This window comes from Pleurodeles waltl, chromosome 3_1 (assembly GCF_031143425.1).
Source record: "Pleurodeles waltl isolate 20211129_DDA chromosome 3_1, aPleWal1.hap1.20221129, whole genome shotgun sequence".
NCBI classification, from domain to species: domain Eukaryota; kingdom Metazoa; phylum Chordata; class Amphibia; order Caudata; family Salamandridae; genus Pleurodeles; species Pleurodeles waltl.
Window position 1 is genome coordinate 446,494,378 of NC_090440.1, and position 22,113 is coordinate 446,516,490.

The window sequence follows — 22,113 nt, forward strand, 5'->3', positions numbered from 1 at the left end:
TGTAACAGAAACTGGTGAGAGTCCCACAAGTCACCCCATCTTGGATTCCCTAGGCGTCTAGTTTTAAAAAATGCATAGGTTTGGTCGATTTCCCTAGGTGGTGGCTGAGCTACAGGCCAAAATCCAGTGCTAAGCACTTTGTAAAAAACAGCTCTGATTTCTTTTGGAAAATGTGATGAGTCCACGTTGTGTTTTGGGGCATTTCCTGTTGCGGGCACTAGGCCTACCCACACAAGTGAGGTACCATTTTTATCGGGAGACTTGGGGGAACGCGGGGTGGGAGGAAATTTGTGGCTCCTCTCAGATTCCAGAACTTTCTCTCACCAAAATGTGAGAAAATAGTGTTTTTTTGCCAGATTTTGAGGTTTGCAATTGATTCTGTGTAACAGAACCTGGTGAGAGCCCCACAAGTCACCCCATTTTGGATTCCCCTAGGTGTCTAGTTTCAAAAAATGCACAGGTTTTATAGGTTTCCCTCGGTGGCGGCTACGCTACAGGCCAAAATCCACAGCTAGGCACTTTGCAAAAACAGCTCTGTTTCCTTTGGGAAAATGTGATGTGTCCATATTGTGTTTTGGGGCATTTCCTGTTGCGAGCACTAGTCCTACCCACACAAGTGAGGTACCATTTTTATCGGGAGATTTGAGGGAGCACTGGGTAGGAGGAAATGTGTGGCTCCTCTCAGATTCCAGAACTTTCTGTCACCGAAATGTGAGAAAAAAGTGTTTCTTTTGCCTACTTTTGAAGTTTGCAATGGATTCTGTGTAACAGAACCTGGTGAGAGTCCCACAAGTCACCCCATCTTGGATTCCCTAGGCGTCTAGTTTTAAAAAATGCATAGGTTTGGTCGATTTCCCTAGGTGGCGGATGAGCTACAGGCCAAAATACACAGCTAGGCACTTTGTAAAAAATAGCTCTGATTTCTTTCGGAAAATATGATGTGTCCACATTGTGCTTTGGGGAATTTCCTGTCGCGAGCACTAGGCCTACCCACACAAGTGAGGTACCATTTTTATCAGGAGACCTGGGGGAATGCTGGGTAGTAGGAAATATGTGGCTCGTTTCAGATTCCAGAACTTTCTGTTACTGAAATATGAGAAAAAAATGTGTTTTTTGCCAGATTTTGAAGTTTGCAAAGGATTCTGTGTAACAGAAACAGGTGAGAGCCCCACAGGTTACCCCATATTGGATTCCCCTAGGTGTATAGTTTTCAAAAATGCATAGGTTTGGTAGATTTCCCTAGGTGGCGGCAGAGCTACAGGCCAAAATCCACAGCGAGGCACTTTGTAAAAAAACAGCTCTGATTTCTTTTGGAAAATGTGATGTGTCCACGTTGTGTTTTGGGTCATTTCCTTTCGCGGGCACTAGGCCTGCCCACACAATTGAGGCACCATTTTTATCGGGAGACTTGGGGGAACACTGGGTAGGATGAAGTGTGTGGCTCCTGTCAGATTCCAGAACTTCCTGTCACCGAAATGTGAGGAAAAAGTGTTCTTTTTGCCAACTTTTGAGGTTTGCAAAGGATTCTGGGTAACAGAACCTGGTGAGAGTCCCACAAGTCATCCCATCTTGGATTCCCTAGGTGTCTAGTTTTTAAAAATGCACATGTTTGGTATATTTCCCTAGTTGGCGGCTGAGCTACAGGCCAAAATCCACAGCCAGGCACTTTGTAAAAAACAGCTCTGATTTCTTTTGGAAAATGTGATGTGTCCACGCTGTGTTTTGGGGCATTTCATGTCACGGGCACTAGGCCTACCCACACAAGTGAGGTACCATTTTTATAGGGAGAATTGGGGAAACGCTGGCTAGGAGGAAATTTGGGGCTCGTTTCAGATTCCAGAACTTCCTTTCACCGAAATGTGAGGGAAAAGTGTTCTTTTTGCCAAATTGTGAGGGTTGCAGAAGATTCTGGGTAACATAACCTGGTGAGAGGCCCACAAGTCACCCCATCTTGGATTCCCCTAGGTGTCTAGTTTTTCAAAAAAGCACAGGTTTGATAGGTTTCCCTAGGTGGCAGCTGAGCTTGAGGCCAAAATCCACAGCCAGGCACTTTGTAAAAAAACAGCTCTGATTTATTTTGGAAAATGTGATGTGTCCACGTTGTGTTTTGGGGCATTTCCTGTCATGGACACTAGGCCTACCCAAAGAAGTGAGGTACCGTTTTTATTGGGAGACGTGGGAAAACGTGGGGTAGGAGGAAATGTGTGGCTCCTCTCAAATTCCAGAACTTTCTGTCACCAAAATGTGAAAAAAATTTGTTTTTTTTTGGCCAGATTTTGAGGTTTGCAATGGATTCTGTGTAACAGAACCTGGTGAGAGCCCCACAAGTCACCCCATTTTGGATTATCCTAGGTGTCTAGTTTTCAAAAATGCACATGTTTTGTAGGTTTTCCTGGGTGGCGGCTGACCTACAGGCCAAAATCCACAGCTAGGCACTTTGCAAAAAACAGCTCTGATTTCTTTTGGAAAATGTGATGTGTCAACATTTTTATCTGAAGAATTGGGGAACGCTGGCTAGGAGGAAATGTATAGCTCCTCTCAGATTCCAGCACTTTCTGTCACAGATAAGTGAGAAAGAAGTGTCCTTTTTGACAACTTTTGAGGTTTGCAAAGGATTCTGGGTAACAGAGCCTGGGGAGAGACACACAAGTCACCCCAACTTGGATTCCCCTATGTGTCTAGTTTTCAGAAATGCATAGGTTTGGAAGATTTCCCTAGGTGGCGGCTGAGCTACAGGCCAAAATCCACAGCTAGGCACCTAGTAAAAAACAGCTCTGATTTATTTTGGAAAATGTGATGTGTCAACATTGTGTGTTGAGGCATTTCCTGTCGCAAGCAGCAGGCCTACCCACACAAGTGAGGTACAATTTTTATTGGGGGACTTCGGGGAATGCTGGGTAGGAGGATATTTGTGGCTCCTCTCAAATTCCAGAACTTTCTGTCACCGAAATGTGAGGGAAAAGTGTTCTTTTTGCCAACTTTTGAGGTTTGCAAAGGATTCTGGGCAACAGAACCTGGTGATGGTCCCACAAGTCATCCCATCTTGGATACCCTAGGTGTCTAGTTTTAAAAAATGCACAGGTTTGGTAGATTTCCCTAGGTGGCGGCTGAGCTACAGGCCAAAATCCTCAGCTAGGCACTTTGTAAAAAACAGCTCTGATTTCCTTTGGAAAATCTGATCTGTCCACATTGTGTTTTGGGGCATTTCCTGTCACGGGAACTAGGCCTACCCACACAATTGAGGTACCATTTTTATAGAGAGACTTGGGGAAACGCTGGCTAGGAGGAAATTTGTGGCTCCTCTCAGATTCCAGAACTTTCTATTACCAAAATGTGTGGGAAAAGTGTTCTTTTTGCCAACTTTTGAGGTTTGCAAAGGATTCTGGGTAACAGAACCTGGTGAGAACCCCACAAGTCACCCCATCCTGCAATCCCCTAGGTGTCTAGTTTTAAAAAAATGCACAGGTTTGATAGGTTTCCCTCGGTGGCGGCTGTGCTTGAGGCCAAAATCCACAGCCAGGTACTTTGTAAAAAACAGCTCTGATTTCTTTTGGAAAATGTGATGTGTCCACGTTGTGTTTTGGGGCATTTCCTATCAGGGGCACTAGGCTTACCCACACAAGTGAGGTACCATTTTTAAAGGGAGACTTGGGGAAATGCTGGCTAGGAGGAAATTTGGGGCTCCTCTCAGATTCCGGAACTTCCTGTCACCGAAATGTGAGAGAAAAGTGTTCTTTTTGCCAAATTGTGAGGTTTGGAAAGGATTCTGGGTAACAGAACCTGGTGAGAGCCCCACAAGTCACCCCATCTTGGATTCCCCTAGGTGTCTAGTTTTAAAAAAATGCACAGGTTTCATAGGTTTCCCTAGGTGGCGGCTGAGTTTGGGGCCAAAATCCACAGCTAGGCACTTTGTAAAAAACAGCTCTGATTTCTTTTGGAAAATGTGAGGTGTCCACGGTGTGTTTTGGGGCATTTCCTGTCACGGGCACTAGGCCTACCCAAACAAGTGAGGTACCATTTTTATCGGGAGACTTGGGGGAACGCTGGGTAGGAGGATATTTGTGGCTCCTCTAAGATTCCAGAACTTTCTGTCACCGTAACTTGAGGGAAAAGTGTTCTTTTGCCAACTTTTGAGGTTTGCAAAGGATTCTGGATAACAGAACCTGGTGAGAGTCCCACAAGTCTCAAAGAGTACAAAGAAGATCAGAGTGTCTAGATGCAATATTGTATGGTCCTAGTGTGCATTCTCAAAAAAGGATTTATATGACTGGTTTAAAATTTAGTCAGAATGTTTTTCTGATTCTCATGTAAAGGAAAGTACTTGAATAAGAAAGTTTTCATTTAATCCATCTTGATTCCCTTACAGGTATCCGGGCCATCTTGAAACATAGTCATTTTAAATTTAATTCTTAGATTGTTCATGTTCTCAGAATGACTATGCTTAGAATCATAGTCTAGTATTGATTTCAGGAGATATAATTTTCATATTGTGTGTTCTAACCTTTTTCTTACTACAGGTCTCCTGCCCAGCTGTTTCCATTCCTAATCCCCTCTTCCGCTCTTGAACTCTCTTAGCCTCTGTGATTTATCTATCAGAGTCTTGGAGCTGTTCAGTGGTGGACGTGTTGGGAACGTGCGCAGACCCCGAGGATCTGGTAACTCTGACACTTTTTGCCAATGTTTGAGGTTTGCAAAGGATTCTGGGTAACAGAACCTGGTGAGAGCCCCACAAATCACCCCATTTTGGATTCCCCTATGTGTCTAGTTTTCAGAAATGCATAGGTTTGGTCGATTTCCCTAGGTTGCGGCTGAGCTACAGGCCAAAATCCACAGCTAGGCACTTTGTAAAATACAGCTCTGATTTCTTTTGGAAAATGTGATGTGTCCACGTTGTGTTTTGGGGCATTTCCCTTCGCGGGCACTAGGCCGACCTACACAAGTGAGGTACCATTTTTATCAGGAGACTTGAAGAATGCTGGGTAGGAGGAAATTTGTGGCTCTTCTCAGATTCCAGAACTTTCTGTCACCGAAATGTGAGTGAAAAGTGTTTTTTTTGCCAAATTGTGAGGTTTGTAAAGGATTCTGGGTAACAGAACCTGGTGCGAGTCCCACAAGTCATCCCATCTTCAATACCCCAGGTGTCTAGTTTAAAATGCACAGGTTTGGTAGATTTCCCTAGGTGCTGGCTGAGCTACAGGCCAAAATCCACAGCTAGGCACTTCTTCAAAAACAGCTCTGATTTCTTTTGGAAAATATGATGTGTCCACGTTGTGTTTTGGGGCATTTCCTGTCACGGGCACTAGGCCTACCCACACAAGTGAGGTGCCGTTTTTATGAGGGGACTTGGGGAAATGCAAGCAAGGAGGAACTTTGTGGCTCCTCTCAGATTCCAGAACTTTCTGTCACAGAAAAGTGAGAAAGAAGTGTTTTTTTTGTGCCAAATTTTGAGGTTTGAAAAGGATTCTGTGTAACAGTACCTGGTGAGAGCCCCACAAGTCACCCCATTTTGGATTCCCCTAGGTGTCTAGCTTTAAAAAATGCACAGGTTTCGTAGGTTTCCCTCGGTGGCAGCTGAGCTACAGACCAAAATCCACAGCTAGGCACTTTTCAAAAAACAGCTCTGATTTCTTTTGGAAAATGTGATGTGTCCACTTTGTATTTTGGGGTGTTTCCTGTTGTGAGCACTAGGCCTACCCACACAAGTTAGGTACCATTTTTATCGGGAGACTTAGGGGAACGCTGGGTAGGAGAAAATTTGTGGCACCTCTCAGATTCCAGAACTTTCTGTCACCGAAACTTGAGGGAAAAGTGTTCTTTTGCCAAACTTTGAGGTTTGCAAAGGATTCTGGATAAGAGAACCTTGTGAGAGTCCCACATGTCTTCCCATCTTGGATTCCCTAGGTGTCCAGTTTTCAAAAATGCACAGGTTTGGTAGATTTCCCTGGGTGCGGGCTGAGCTACAGGCCAAAATCCACAGCTAGGCACTTTGTAAAAAACAGCTCTGATTTCTTTTGGAAAATGTGATGTGTCCACGTTGTGTTTTGGGGCATTTCCTGTCGCGGGCACTAGGCCTACCTACACAAGTGAGGTAACATTTTTATCAGGAGACTTGTGGAATGCTGGGTAGGAGGAAATTTGTGGCTCCTCTCAGATTCCAGAACATTCTGTCACCGAAATGTGAGAAAAAAGAGTTTTTTTGACAACTTTTGAGGTTTGAAAAGGATTCTGGGTAACAGAACCTGGTGAGAGTCCCACACGCCACCCCATCTTGGATTCTCTAGGTGTCTAGTTTTAAAAAATGCACAAGTTTGGTAGGTTTCCCTAGGTGGCGGCTGAGCTAGAGGGCAAAATCCACAGCTAGGCATTTTGTAAAAAAAACAGCTCTGATTTCTTTTGGAAAATGTGATGTTTCCACGTTGTGTTTTGGGGCATTTCCTGTCATGGGCACTAGGCCTACCCACACAAGTGAGGTACCATTTTTATCAGGAGACTTTAAGGAATGCTGGCTAGGAGGAAATGTGTGTCTCCTCTCAGATTCCAGAAGTTTCTGTCACCGAAATATGAGAAAAAATAGTTTTTTAGTCAAAATGTGAGGTTTGCAGACAATTCTGGGTAACAGAACCTGGTGAGAACCCCACAAGTCACTGTATCTTGGGTTCCCCTAGATGTCTGGATTTAAAAAATGCACAGGTTTGGTAGGTTTCCCTAGGTGGCAGCTGAGCTAGAGGCCAAAATCCACAGCTAGGCACTTTGTAAAAAACAGCTCTGATTTCTTTTGGAAAATGTGATGTGTCCACTTTGTGTTTTGGGGCATTTCCTGTCGCGGGCACCAGTCCTACCCAAACAAGTGAGGTACCATTTCTATCGGGAGACTTGGGGTAACACAGAATAGCAAAACCATTGTTATTGCCCCTTGTCTTTCTCTACATTTTTAGCTTCCAAATGTAAAATAGTGTGTAAAAAAAGACGTCTATTTGAGAAATGCCCTCCAATTCACATGCTAGTATGGGCACCTCGGAATACAGAGATGTGCAGATAACCACTGCTTCTCAACACCTTACCTTGTGCCCATTTTGGAAATACAAAGGTTTTCTTGATACCTATTTTTCACTCTTTAAATTCCAGCAAATGAATTGCTGTATACCTGAAATAGAATGAAAACCTTTTGCAAGGTGCAGCTCCTTTATTGGCTCTGGGTACCTAGGGTTCTTGATGAACCTACAAGCCCTATATATCCCCGCAACCAGAAGAGTCCAGCAGACGTAACGGTATATTGCTTTAAAAAATCTGACATCGCAGGAAAAAGTTACAGAGTAAAACAGAAAGAAAAATAGCTGTTGTTTTCAGCTCAATTTCATTTTATTTTTTTATTTCAGCTGTTATGTTCTGTAGGAAAACCTTGTAGGATCTGCAAAAATGAACCCTTGCTGAATTCAGAATGTTGTTAATTTTCCAAAAATATTTAGCTTTCTGGGATCCAGCATTGGATTCACACCTATTTCTGTCACTAACTGGAAGGAGGCTGAAAGCAAAAAAAATAGTGAAAATGGGGTATGTCTCAGAAAAATGCTGAAATTGTGTTGAAAAATGTGGTTTTCTGATTCAATTCTGCCTTTTTCTGAAAGCCGGGAAGCTGATGATTTTAGCACCGCAAACCCTTTGTTGATGCCATTTTCAGGGAAAAAACCACAAGCCTTCTTCGGCAGCAGGGCATTGGGGTTTCAGGGGATCCCTATGGGCTGTAGCATATATGTTGCCACCCATAGGGAGCCCTTGCAAAGGCTTCTGCAGGACTGCCATTGCAGCCTGCGTGAAAAGGTGCAAGCACCCTTTCACTGCCATTTACACTGCACCAGGTCACTTATAAGTCATCCCTGTAGCAGGCCCCCAAGCCCTAAGGGCAGGGTGCATAGTACCTGTGTGTGAGGGCACCCCTGCACTAGCAGAGGTGCACCATGACCTCTAGGACACTTTTCCCAGACTTTGTGAGTGTGGGGATATCATTTTACGCGTGTACTGGACACAGGTTACTACCTATGTCTAGTTACATAGTGGTAACTCTGAACATAGGCATGTTTGGTATCAAACATGTAGGAATCATACCCCCCTACTTTTGAAAGCATTGGTTGTATGATTCCGTGCACTCTGGGGCTCCTCAGAGGACCCCCACCACTGCCAGAACAGCCTTCTGAGGTTTTCCAGGCAGCCCCAGCTGCTGCCATCTCACAGACAGCTTTCTGCCCTCCTGGTGCTTGAAAAGCTCGAGCCCAGGAAGGCAGAACAAAGGATTTCCTTTGGGAGAGGGGTGTTACATCCTCTCCCTTTGGAAATAGGTGTTACAAGCTTGGGAGGGGTAGCCTCTCCAAGCCACTGGAAATGCTTTGAAGGGCACATTTGGTGCCCTCCTTGCATAATCCAGCCTACACTGGTTTAGGGACCCCCAGTCCCTGCTCTGTCGTGAAACAGGACAAAGGAAAGGGGAGTGACCACTCCCCTGTCCATCACCATCCCAGGGGTGGTGCTCAGAGCTCCTCCAGAGGGTCCCTGGGTTTTGCCGTCTTGGATTCAAGGTTGGCAGGGAACTCTGGGAGCATCTCTGTGGCCAGTGCCAGCAGGTGACATCACAGCCCTCCCCTGATAGGTGCTTACCTGGTTAGGTGACCAATTCCCCTTTCAGGGCTATTTAGGGCCTGTCTTTTGGGTGGTTCATCAGATTCAGACTGCAAGACTCCAGCAGGAATCCTCTGCATCCTCCAATTCGACTTCTCACTGAAGAAACTTCATCTGGACCCTCCTGGAACTCTACAAACTGCAACAAAGAAGCAAGACACGTTCTGCAATATTGTATCTTCAGCTCCTACTAGCAACTGTAACTGTTTCCCAGTCATGCATCCTCTGAAGACAGCTCGTCTTCAGCCTGCATCAGAAGAGCAAACAAATCTCCATTGGGGTGGAGCCACTCCCCTGCTTCTGCAGGCACCTACTCCAACGATGACAGGCTGTGTGGATCTCCTCTCCTGCTGAGCTGCGTGGATCCTGCACCATGGGTGTTAGACTGAAGTGGTCCTGATGGTCCTCAAGTCCAACTGTCCAACTTTGGTGGAGGTAAGATCTTGCTTCCCCATGCAAGACAGTTCCCCGATGCACCGCGTGTTTTGCAGTTGCCAAGGCTTGTTCACAGCTTTCCACAAAGTTCTTCATGTATCTTACAGCTTCGGCCCCCAGCACTCTATTCTGTGACGCACAGCTTCCTGAGTGGTTCCCCGACGAAGTGGGAGCCTTTGTTGTAGTGCTGCATGGGCCTCTTTTGCACCTTCCTTGTTCCTGTGCTGTGGACTCCTGTGCATGCTGCCTGGTCTTCTGTGGGTTCTCTGAGTTGCCGAGAGACCTGTCTGGCTCCCCCATTCTGGGTAAAGTCCACCTGGTCCTTCCTGGTCCCTGACAGCTCCATTTTCTGCTAACCACGAGCTTTGAGTGTGCCAAGGCTTGGTGGCGGACTCCAGTGACACAAACCGGACTGCAATCCTCCATCCAGCAACATCATTTGCACCAACAAGGAACCCAAATTCTTGGGTGCAGTACTAACTGTTCTTCACTGGTGGTTCTTCTTTTGCACCTTCATCCGGGTTAGCAGGGGCTCCTGTTCTTCCTGGACTATTCTGTGCTTCTTGGACTTGGTCCCCTTCTTCCACAGGTCTCAGGTCCAGGAATCCACTGTTGGTATCTTGCAGTCTCTTCTGGTTCTTGCATAATTCTTCTTTTCGTTTCTATGTGTGTTCTGGGAAAGTTACTGTGGTTTACTCCTGCTTTCCTGGTCACTGGGATGGGTTCTAGTACTTACCTTTGGGGTTTCTAGTACTCCCAGCTCACCTCTAAACACCACACTTGCTTAGGAGGGAAACCAACATTTGCATTCCATTTACTTAGTATATGGTTTGTGTTCCCCCAGGGCCCATTTCTAAATATTGTGATTTTCCCTAATTGCACTGTTGTCTAACTGTTTTCATGCCTATTTATGCATAGTAGTGTACATAATTTGTGTATTACTTACCTCCTAAGGAAGAATAGTCTCTATAGTATTTTTGGTATTTGTGTCAGCAAAATAAAGTACCTACAGTGGTATTGCATGAGCTTTGCATGTCTCCTAGATATGCCTTGGCTGCTCATCCACAGCTACCTCTAGAGAGCATGGCTTCTAGACACTGCCTACATTTCTCTAAGGGATAACTGGATCTGGTATAAGGTGTAAGTACCATAGGTACCCATTACAAACCAGGCCAGCCTCCTACACCATCCTACATATTACAATCCTGAGAGGTGTTTCCCTCTTTCTATATATGGTGCAAAATGCAGCTCACAAGGAAAGAGGAAAAAATGAGGCAAAATACCAATATTTCTCCTCTTTATGCCAGCTCTACTACTTCTGCTGAATCCAGGAAAAGGTCAAAATCCATTGATCTTGCGTGGGAACACCCATGCAACAACCATGGAAATGCCTTCCTGGCAGAGTAATGCAATACAGCAATTTGCGATGCATTGCATTAATCGAGATTTATGAAGCCACTCAGGGCCTTGAATGGCTTCATAAATCTCACTTAAGGTTTGTGTCATGCATATACCACATTGCGTGATGCAAACCCAATGCAAATTGGGTCATAAATATGGCCCTAAATAGGAGAAATGATTTTGAAAGACAGGCTGTTTATGATCAATAAATGTACCTTTCCAGACATATGCTTTTGAATTATATTGCCTCATTTGTTTTTAGACAATGTTTTTTTCTAAATGGGGTTAATATAGTAAGAATGAAACATTTTTGCTTGCAGCAAATTTCACTGTTCAAAAATATGGGCATCTAAGATTGTTCTTGGGTTAATTGCTCACGATTTTGGTGGAACAGACCAATAATGTAAACTACATACATTTGAATTTTCAGGACTCCTGGGAACAAGTAAAGGCAGTTAAAATGGAAGAACCCTCCTCCAGGAAGGAACCTGAAATTAAAGAATGATTGCTGATTCATAGATGTGGGTTCACACGTTTAGTGAGAGAATGCCTCACATTTGTCTTTCAAAAGAACACCAATGACATACCTAAGAATTATGCACCTCTTATAAAGTCTTATAAAGACCTAGGGTGGATATAAACTATTTGTAATAAAAATAGTTTTTCTGTTGTACATACATTCTATTGAGCCTATCCTTACAAAATGTTGTTTCAATTTTGAGCTTGGGGTTACAATTAATTTTATTTATTTATATATATGCATTGGATCGGGCTCTTTTTGCACAGTCACCCCAGATGTATGCCTTCCTTAGCTGAAAAATATTTTTGTTGGCCTTTACTCCTGTTAGCCAGTGGTAAAGTGCCTGTGTTCTCCCTTCAAAACATAGTAACATTGGCTTGCATCTAATTGATACATTTAATTTGCTTGTATGTTCCTACTATATGGTACTACTTGTACCCAGGACCTGTACGTGGGTTTCAGCACCCATTGTGCTACCCACTAAAGTAGCAATGTAAAACATGCCATGCCTGCCACTGCAGCTGGTAGTGCAGTTTTGAAATGCCATTGTGACATGTTAAAATGAGCCTTCTGCCAAGGTCTGAACCTTCCTTTTTAATAATTATAAATCATCTCTAAGGTAGATCGTAAAGGCTCATAGGGCAACGTGCATGGTATTAAAAAGGAGGACATGGGTGCTTAAGCACCAAGACCTGCTCATTGCACCAAACATCTACCGTTTCGTCTCTCATCAATCCAATTTCCAGTGATGACCTGCTCCTCGTGCTGACAATAATCCTCTTGTGGACCCCACCAATGCACAGCTCCTGCTGAGTCTCCTTGCTTAGAGTTCGACACTTTATTATTCTAAGTGTTATTTTCTAAAAGTTTAAAAATTCTTAACTCTAGTGCCACTTATTAGATTTGTATCATTTTAGTGTCATTTAGTTGCTCTATATGTCTAAATTGGTTTGGAATTGTTTTGTGTTTTCATTTTCTTATAGTATGAGTGCTGTATAAATACTTTACTCTTTGCCGCTAAATTAAGTCTGACTGTTTTCTGTGCCAAGCTACCAGAAGGTTAAGCACAGGTTTATTTAGTGGCTTTTGTGGTTCACCCCGACAAGGATTTTAGTTTTTGTGAGAGCAAGGCTTCCACCCTTTGATCATGCTTAGGAGTAACCCAGTGTTATACCATTCCAGCACAAACACAACTACAAATGGTGCAGAGTTTAATTTGTGACTATCGCAAACCGGTATTACATTCTGGCAGGTCAAACTTGCCAGAATTTGACTGGGAAAAAATTCTGATAAATAATTGAGGTGTGCAGAAAGCTTCAAAATCTATTCCATTCCCCAGTTTTCGGATAAAACTTGTAAGAGGTGCTGTTGATCAGACTCTATAAATTAGAATCAAGCAGTATTGGATAAGCCAAAATAATTCTAAAACTTTAGTGACCTTGCCATTATTAATTGGATTTGCCAAAGGCAAGAATCCTTCATATCAGGATGAGTTAAATGCACGCTGCTGTAGTGTAGTCTGCCAGTTAGAGTCCTGAACTCAGCTGTAGAATGGAGACTAGTAGAATCCACTTCTATATGTTCCACCCATAAACTAGGGAACATACCAAATGCAAATTGACAGTTTTAGGAAAAAAGCTACTTATGGGACAAGCCCATTCGAAAATCCCTTACATGCATGATTCCCTGAGCAATTTGCTCATGGGCACCTTCCTCTTGCAAAACATAATCATTTGTACTCTATCCATTCAGTTTATGTATGGGCAGTGCACCTTGTCTGACATAGGCAAGCACATTTTAATTTGCCATTTTTTTACTTTACTATTTCTATGAATTACCTAGAATGAGGATTTACTTTCTGGTAAAATTTCCTCCAAGTCATCTTCCTATCATCTTTCTTACTGAATCAATAGCTGCAAACTATCATGTTCCACATAATAAGCAACAAGTCAGGTGGGCTAAAATTAATTTTGTCTCATGCAAAGTCACATTCTTCTTTTAAGGTTTAGACTACAAGACAGTGCAAGACATTTTGTGAACTTACCAAAAACATTGAGGGAACTTCCAGTCCACTTATTGCTTACCATTGGTTAGCTTAACTGTCACCTTAATTTGCCTGTGTTTATTTCAATGGCTTACCTTGTATATCACTCCCAAGGAGCATAGCTACTTTGCTACTGCTTTGATTGGATGGCTTCCTCAGCTCACTTTTAGGGACCTTTTTGTTAGGTCTCCCATTAGCCAAGACCTTTTTGATTTGACATAAATTATATGTATACTATATTTAAATAAAGGTGCGTGAAGCCACCTCTCTTCATCCATTGGTGTGTTCTTGTGGCATTCACATTTTTCCTCAGCCCACTATACCAATGTGTTAACCAACTTGAGTCATTGGCTAACTTTGTTGGCTAACTTCACTTTGAGTGACAGCATTCAGCTCTTTCACAAGGAGCGCATCCACACACAAGTTAGTTCCCTTCTGTGCCAGCGTTTTTGTTTTTTCACTTTAGTACTACTTTAGTGTTGCCTTCGTATGTAGAACCTGATGTGATAGTAGGACGCAATCCACCAGATAATAGTACAGGGTTCCTTCCAGCTTTATAATTTCCTGTCTCCTGAAAATGCTGTTGAGAATTCCTGACAGCTGTTTTTCACACCATACCAGCAGCTCACATGAACACTAAATATAAGTTAATGTGGTTGTTCTATCTTTGCACATTGTCTGTCTTTCTTTCTTTCTTTCTTTCTTTCTTTCTTTCTTTCTTTCTTTCTTTCTTTTCTTTCTTTCATTCTTTCTTACTTTCTTTTTTATTTTTTTATTTTTTATTTCTCTCATCTTTCTTTCTTTCCTTCTGCCTTTCCTTCCAATCTTTATTTCTTTCTTTGCTTCTTTGCTCTTTCATTCCTTCATGCTTTCCTTATTCTTTCTTTCTTTCTTCCATTTCTCACCTATTTGTTTCTTTCCTTCTTTCTATCCTTCTTTCTTTCCTTTTTTCTTTCTATTGACCAAAACAACATTTTGTTTAGATTGCTGATAGCTTATCAACTTTCAGAACAATAACGCCTTGCAAAAACCTTGACAAAACAAGAATTGCCAAAAGGCTGGTGGCCAATGCCAGACCTATTGGCTTCACCAGTGCTTTTTGGGTTGAACATAGCAACGCGCAAAGCGCTGCTTTTCCGACGTATTGACATGTATCTGGGCTTTTAACCACGCCCACCTCATGCCCATCACTACAACTCATTCATGGGTTGCCCTTCAAAAGTTCTTTGATGACATTGGTAAACGGTTTACCCTTGTCCCTCCATGGGGAGGTTTTGTTACCGCCTTGGCCACCTTCCCTGTTACATGGCTAACTGCACTTTTGTCGGTAAGTTTGAATGCGAGCAAACTTCTTTTTCCTTTTGTGTAACTCTTCACACTGATGTTCATGGCGGCCATGGGGCTGTGAATTGGCTTGCTTATGTGAAACTGTTTTACTTTTAATTTTCAATTTATGTGGCAAGAAAAGTCTGATTTCGAGCAAATGCGAGACCCACTGCATTGAAAAAGCTTGTTTCTTTTGGCTACAGAACTCCATGACCGTTCATGTGCATTCCAGAAGTATGCCTTCTCTCGCCCGGCCACTTCTCTCCATCTTCTTCTTGGTGCGCTTGCCATATACTCACAGGTCCATGTTGCTCTCTTTTTTTCCTATTTGATTTTCTCCTCCTCCCCTCATGCTCCCCATTGTTCTTGCTGTTGCCTGTGTGCTTTTATTTTGGCACCCCTGTGCCCTTCTTGCTGTTCCCCATCACTCGGTTGCCTTCACACTCTCATGTTGATTCCTCCAGCCCTCTTTAAAAAATAAACACTGTCATGGGTTTTTTAGGGTCGAACCCAAAGCCCTCCGTCCCTGGTGTAATTTTGCTGTGGGCTTTTAACCACGCCCATGTCAAGCCCATCAGTTTGGTTGCTTTGTGGGTGTGCCTCTTAAAATCAGCTTGATTTAATTAGTTAAATGCATGCATACGTCATGCCTTTTCCGGTGTTTAGCCCGCCTCGAGCGCACTGATCAACTACTGAAAACATTTGAGAATCCATGTTTTTGATATGGTTTCTGCACTACTTTTTCTCTTTATTTCATATAGCGCTCTCGCTGGCTAGTAGTAGAGCACTTTGCATGACATAGACTCTGTTACATGGATATTTGCACTTTTGCCGGTTATATGGATAGTTGCACTTTTGCCAGTTACATGGATAATTGCACTTTTGCCAATAAGTTTCACTGCAAGCGAAATTCTGTTTCCTTTTGTGTGCTTGCTGCCGTCCGGCTCCCTTATGTGAGACTGTTTTACTTTTCAGTTTATGTGGCAAGACAAGTCCAGTTAGGAATTTACAAATGCTAATAGCTTTAACTCGAGCAAATGCGAGACCCATTGCATTGCAAATGCTTGTTTTCTTTGTAACTCAGAATCCAGCTCGGATCAGTGGATAATAAGAAAAAAATGAAAGTGCCTATGCTGCGCCATCATTTTTTCCCTTTTTGGTGTGTTGCACCGCTATAGGAATAATAGCTCCACTAAAGGCCTTTGGCAGAGAGATCAGGTCTTTGCCAATGCTTGTTATACTAACAGGGGAAGCATGCAGAACTTTTCCTGGTAAACGTAAATTTGCACTGTAATGGTAAATTTGTGTGGAAAATTACCATGCGGTAATTCGCCCTAATACCGTCCAATTCATACGTATGCTCGAAGTCTGCTTGAAATATTTATAATTAGGTAAACATGAGGGAGGGGTTTACTAATTCAAGTATCATAATTGCTGTTACTTAATTACTACACAGTCCTAAAAAAATGGTTAATGATGAAAACACGTCCTTTGGGGTTTAGCCCATATAATTGCTACATTAATTCAAGTTACTACAGTTAGTGCTAAAATACCACTATCTACATTTTTGCCTGCGCTCACGAGACGCATTAAGAATAAACGTATCAGCTCACGCATTTTTCAGCTTTTTCATGGACATGACGCAATTTGAATATCTTTTTACGTTATCGATTACTCAACGGTGGACAGTCATTTCTTTTGGTGGGTTAATCTAATTAACTATTTTAATCAACACTGTACTTATGTCACACAATTAGCCCCATTTATAATGGTGTATAGTTTCATCATATGAGAAGATGAAATGGACAAAATGAATTTCACTACTATAATACACGTGTTTTCAACACGAGCTGATGCAATCGAAGCAAATGTCTGGATGCTCAGTGTAATCGACGTAGAGGCCTAGACATCGTTTCCACAGGAAAGCAACTTTTTTTTACTGATGTAAGGTACGCCTGAAATAAATCTTGTGTACGAACTATTTCTGTGGCAACATGATAACCGCCAGAAACGAAGGAAAACCTGCCTTGCACACGTTCTGATAGACAAGTGTGAACGCACCAAAATTCCCAATAAAAGAAGCAAAAGCAACGGCTAACTTGCGATAAACATATAAAACACTCTTAAGCAACAGCCCATCTTCCTCCACTGCCACTGAGATGATAATGCACAAATCTCAACCAGTGCATCCAAAAGGTTCGGCAAATCTATCACTTATTCCACACATGGCGAGTGCTCTTCCAGACATGGTGCATTCAAGCGCCTTGGTGGTTGGGATGACTTGCCCAGGTGCCTTCAGGGAGACAGTTATTTAGCTGCGGAACAGTGTGGCTGAGACAGCTTAAATTTATGCGGCTTCTGTCCTGTCCTTGAAGGATAAGGATGGTGTGCCTATGGCTAAACATCCTTAGACGTGGGGGGCGTGGCCTGGCCGCCTGGCAAGATGGCCGACACAGTGTGAGGCTCTGCCGGGCCCGGGCAATTGATTTAATTTAATTTATCCTGCAGGTGGCTAAGACTGGATCGGAGCCCCCCGGGCGTTACCCGGAGCCCCCGACGACTTTCTGGTGTGCCGAGACCGGCTGGGGCGGGCGCCGGGGGACCGGATCCGCGTGATCGGGCCTGGCGCGCGGTCTCCCACGCGCGCTGACTCTAACTGCGCGCTTAGAGGAGGGGAGACACTGGGGCTGCTCCCGACCGAGGGAGCGGCCGGGAGTGCGGAGGAGCTCCGGGAGGCCTGTCCGGCGGCTGCATCGAGCCGCGGCCTCCCCCCTACCTGGTGTGCATCGTGGCTATTGGCGCCGTCCCCCCTGGGTCCCTGTGGTCTCCGACTGGAGTGTCCTGAGCATCCTGATCCTCGGGCTCCCGGCTGATGCGTGTTAGGCCCGGATGGCTGAGACGTGCGGACAGCGCGCTGCAGCGAAGAGCGGCTCGGCCCCTAGACGGTGAGACGGCCGGTGGGGGCAAAGGCCTGGAACTTGAGGCCCTGGTGTAGGGGCGACCTGAGAGGGCCGGGTGCAGAGGACGCTGCTCTTAGTGACAATGATTAACCGGCTTGTACAGAGTGCTGCTATGTCTGGGGCTGTGGGTGCGTGCGGGTCTGCTCCGTGGTCTGGCCCCTGATGTGTAGTTTCTGCTTGGCCCAATGGCCCCTCTCACCTAGAACATTCTGGGTGGAGAGCTATCTGGCAGGCTTCTGCCCCCTTGGATGAGTCCGGTTACTGCTTGCTTTAAGTTTACGGGATGGGCTTTGGGGTGGGATGGGAGGGGCTCTGTGTGGGTCCGATTGGGGGGCCTGTGTGGGTGGTGGGGGGGTTGGGCCAATTTGGGAATGTTTCAGGTTACCTTTTCGTTAAGTTTCTGGCAGGTGGAGAGGTGTGGTCACACGCAATGTGGTATGGCTGTAGTTTTGGATGAGGGGTGATGCTACCTCTGCTGTTAGATGCTTGACATGGAGTGTGCGGGGGCTCAACGATAATCGGAAAGCCCGGCTGGTGACTGCCTATGTTAAGCGACATAGTATTGACATCTGTATGATACAAGAGACGCACCTGATGGCGTCTGCTGTGAGCAGACTGAAGGCTGGTTGGGTTGGGGAGGCTCATTGCTCCACATACTCTAGCTACGCGCGGGGGGTTGCAATTATTATCTGCAAAGGATTGCAGTGGCGTACGCGCGAAACCATTATTGATCCCAACGGCAGGTATGTGCTACTGAGTGGAATGTTGCTGGACAGGGCTTGCCGACTTGTGGCTGTGTATGGGCCGAATGTTGATGATCCGGAGTTTTTCCTGGAGGTGTGGCGCCTTGTGGAATCGCTGGGAGCTGGAGCTGTGATCTGGGGCGGTGATTTTAATGTAGTCCTAGATGCTAAGTTGGACCACAAGAGTGTGGCTAGGGTGCAGCATGTTTCTTCGGCGAGATCCCTGGCGGCAGTGATGAACAGTGGAGCTCTGGTGGATTTGTGGAGGCAGAGGCATGCAGACGTGCGAGAGGGCCCCTGCTTAAACTGCTTTCATAGTAGCTGGTCTCGTATTGACCGATGGCTGGGCACCAGAGATGTGGAGGCTTGGACTAGAGCGGTAGAACATCTCCCCGTACTCTATCGGACCACTCGCCGGTGCTATTAGAATTGGCGATACATAGTGAGTTGCTGCCGACGGCTATGTGGCGATTGCCCAGTGGAGCGCTCCGAGACGAGGTCTTCCGGGAGGAGGTACGGGAGGCGATCCGGTTATTTTTTGCTGAGAACAGAGGATCAGTGGGATCTCCTGGCACTGTCTGGGAGGCATTCAAAGTGGTTATTTGTGGGGTGTGTCTCGCGAAGCCGCATGGGATTGTGAAGGCCTTAAGGTGGGAGATGGCCGATATTGAGAGGAGGCTTGGTGAGCTGGAACGACGGTTGGCGGCGACATGGTTTAGCGAGGTCCTTGTGGAAATCAGGCGGGAGGTGTCCTCGTATGAGGAGGCCTCTCTAAGAGAAGTTTGTTTCCTTGGGAGACAGGCACAAGCTCGTAGGTACGGAGAAGGCGAGAGAGCCGGGAGAACACTAGCGGGACTACTGCGTAGACCCTGGGCCAGTAATTACGTTACTGAGACAATTGACGCTGAGGGCGGCAGGGTGACCGGATCGAGTGGCGTGATGCAAGTATTTATAGAATACTTCTCGCAGCTATATGCGTCCCCGGTAGGTCTGAGGGAGGCAGATATGAAGGAGTATTTTGAAAACATCGCACTGGTGTGGTTCGAAGAGACACACAGGGCGTATTCTAGATATGCCGTTTACAGTGGAGGAGGTGGCAGCTGCGATTCTAAGTCTACCCGGGGACAAGTCTCCAGGAGTTGATGGGCTGACACCTGCATTTTATAAAGAATACGTAGACATCCTTGCTCCGTGTCTGATGGAGGTGTATGCGGAGTCTCTGGCGACTGGGTCGCTCCTGGCCTCCCTCCGGGAGGCTTTAATAATAACAGTTCTGAAGCCTGGGAAGGACCCGACACGGTGTGATTCGTACCGCCCACTCTCCATGATAAATATTGATAACAAAATTCTTGCAAAGATGATAGCGGCTCGCTTGCACCCACTTCTTTCCAGATTGGTGCTTCCAGATCAATCAGGCTTTGTTCCTGGGAGGTCTACGAGTCATAATCTACGCACCTTCTTTGCGGTGGCGGGCTCACTGGAGGCGAGTGATGATGTAGCTGCGGTGTTTCTTGATGCGACCAAAGCTTTCGATTCCCTGGCTTGGGAGTATATGTTTGCGCTTCTGGGCCCAGTGGGACTCAGTGCGCGATTTGTGAACTGGATTAGGTTGCTGTATACTCTGCCCACTGCCAGGTTGCGCCTCAACGGAAGTGTGTCGGCTCCATTCCCGGTTTCTCGGGGTACGCGCCAGGGGTGCCCGCTGTCTCCGCTTCTCTTCGCGGCTGCGATGGAGCCGTTGGCAGCGGGATTGCGACAGAAATATAGTAGCAAGGGCTTACAGTTTCGGCAACGCCCTGTTTTGATATCTTTATATGCGGATGATATCGCGTTATACGTGCAGAACCCAGGAAAGAATCTAGATATGCTACTAGATGAAATTGTGCGCTTTGGGAACTTTTTCGGGGTCACTATAAACTGGTCGAAGTCGATGATCTTACCTATGACTTCCAGCGTGGAGAGATTTGTTTCTCGATATCCTTTGGTCTGGGTGGAGGGCCCGGTGCGTTATTTGGGCATACACCTGTGTTGTGACGAGGATGCACTACGTCTTGCTAACTACGGGGCAGCGCTGACATGGCTGGAGGATAAGGTGGAGGTCTGGAGCACTTTGCCACTTTCTCTGATCGGTCGCATTGCTATTGCCAAGATGGTGGTACTCCCTAAATTCCTGTATTTGTTTGTGAATCTTCCACTTCCGCTTGCTGGAGGTTATTTCCGATGCCTCAGAGCTGTGCTCATTCGATTGGCGTGGGCGGGGCGACAGCCACGTATTGCTTGGGAGAAGATGACGCTGCCATTTGAACAGGGCGGGCTGGCCGCCCCAGACCTGGAATTATATTATCACTGCGCACAGGCGCATTTTGCGTACTATTGGCTAAACCCGACCCGTTATATGCCACATTTGGCGCCTGAGAGTGACTCTGTGTGGCCGGACGGCTTGGTGCGTGTGCTCGGTAGGCGGGTACCTGCCCATCCAAGGGGAATCGACACGGTGGCCTGCACGGCGAGAGCGTGGTGGGCGCTGATGCAGCGTTCCGGGGTTTCTATACCATTCGCCCCTTCGCTGCCTGTTATGGCAATTGCTGATGCTCAGATGTTTCGGGATGGGGGGTGCGTAGGTTCCTTAGAGATGCTGGCCTGATGGTGCTGGGAGACTGGGTAGCTGACGGATGACTGCTGGATATTTCCGAGGCGCTTTCGGGCTGCGAGGGTACTGCGTTGCAGCGTTTTTATGCTCTCCGGGTTCGTGCTTTGCTGCGGGATCGACTCTTTGGCACGCCTGGTGCTCCCCTGGAGTTTCGTGCTCTGGAGGTACTTTGCGGTGGGAGATCCCCTTCTAAGCTGATAACAAAGCTGTACAATTCTGTGCAGGAGCAGAGGGGTGGCCTTGGGGAGTCCTCTAGGACTGCATGGGAGAGAGATGTGGGGGAGCCTATCCCGGAGGCAATGTGGCGCAGATTTTGCGCGCACATGAAAGCATTGTCCCCGAATTATAGGCTGCGCCTGCTGCACTTTAAGTTCTTGCACCAACTATATTATACGCCCAAGAGACTACATTCCATGGGGTTGCTGGCGGAAGCACGCTGCGCTCGCTGTGGGACTCAAGATGCGGGGTTTTTTCATTTGGCGTGGGACTGTGCGGAAGTGCATAATTTTTGGATGGAGGTATGGCAGTCGATTGCTGAAATGATAGATTTGGAGCTGACTCCCTCCCCTAAGATTGCGCTGCTGGGATATATGGATGAGATTCAGGGCCCCCACAGACGCCTAGTAGGTCTCCTCATGTTGCTGGCTAAGCGCAGGGTTGCCATGTGCTGGGGTCGGGGGAGAGCTCCTCGTAGGTCTGACTGGCTGCGAGATGCGGCTTTCTATCATGATCAGCTGTCAGTATTTTGGGGACTTATGCCAGAGGGGTCCCGCCCCAAGGATATCTGGTCCCCCCTGAATGAATATTTGGCTGCCCGGATGGAGTGTGCTGCGTGATTGGTGGCTCCCACCTGTGAGGTTCATCCCCCCTTTGGATCATGTGTGTTACCACGCTGTAAGATAAACTTGCGCGCTGTGGCTGCTTGCTCCACCTGCCTTCTTAGTGGTTTTAGCAAATTGTTTTTTTTCTTTTTATTTTTTTCGTAGTTCTACTTGTTTGTTGACGCTAGGTCATGACCATTGGCGTGTAAGTTTCTCTCCTGTACCGGGGCTTTGGACCCCTTCGCTGCCCCGGTGGGGAAGGTATCTGAGAATGGTCCCCTTGATATTGAATGTATGCGGGGAAGACTTTGCAGAGAACTTCTTGTGTCACGGGACCCGTTGAAGCTATATGGTTCGAAATGTGCCTTATCCTTTTCTGATTTTCCTCGTTGAGGATATGTTTGGATTAATGTATATTTTTTGGTTTATGTGTTTTAAAAATTGAATAAAAAAAAATAAAAAAAAAATAAAAACATCCTTAGACGTAACTCCAGGGGCTGCCGCTTTGATAATTTTGATATTTATACTCCATTTGCACCTAAT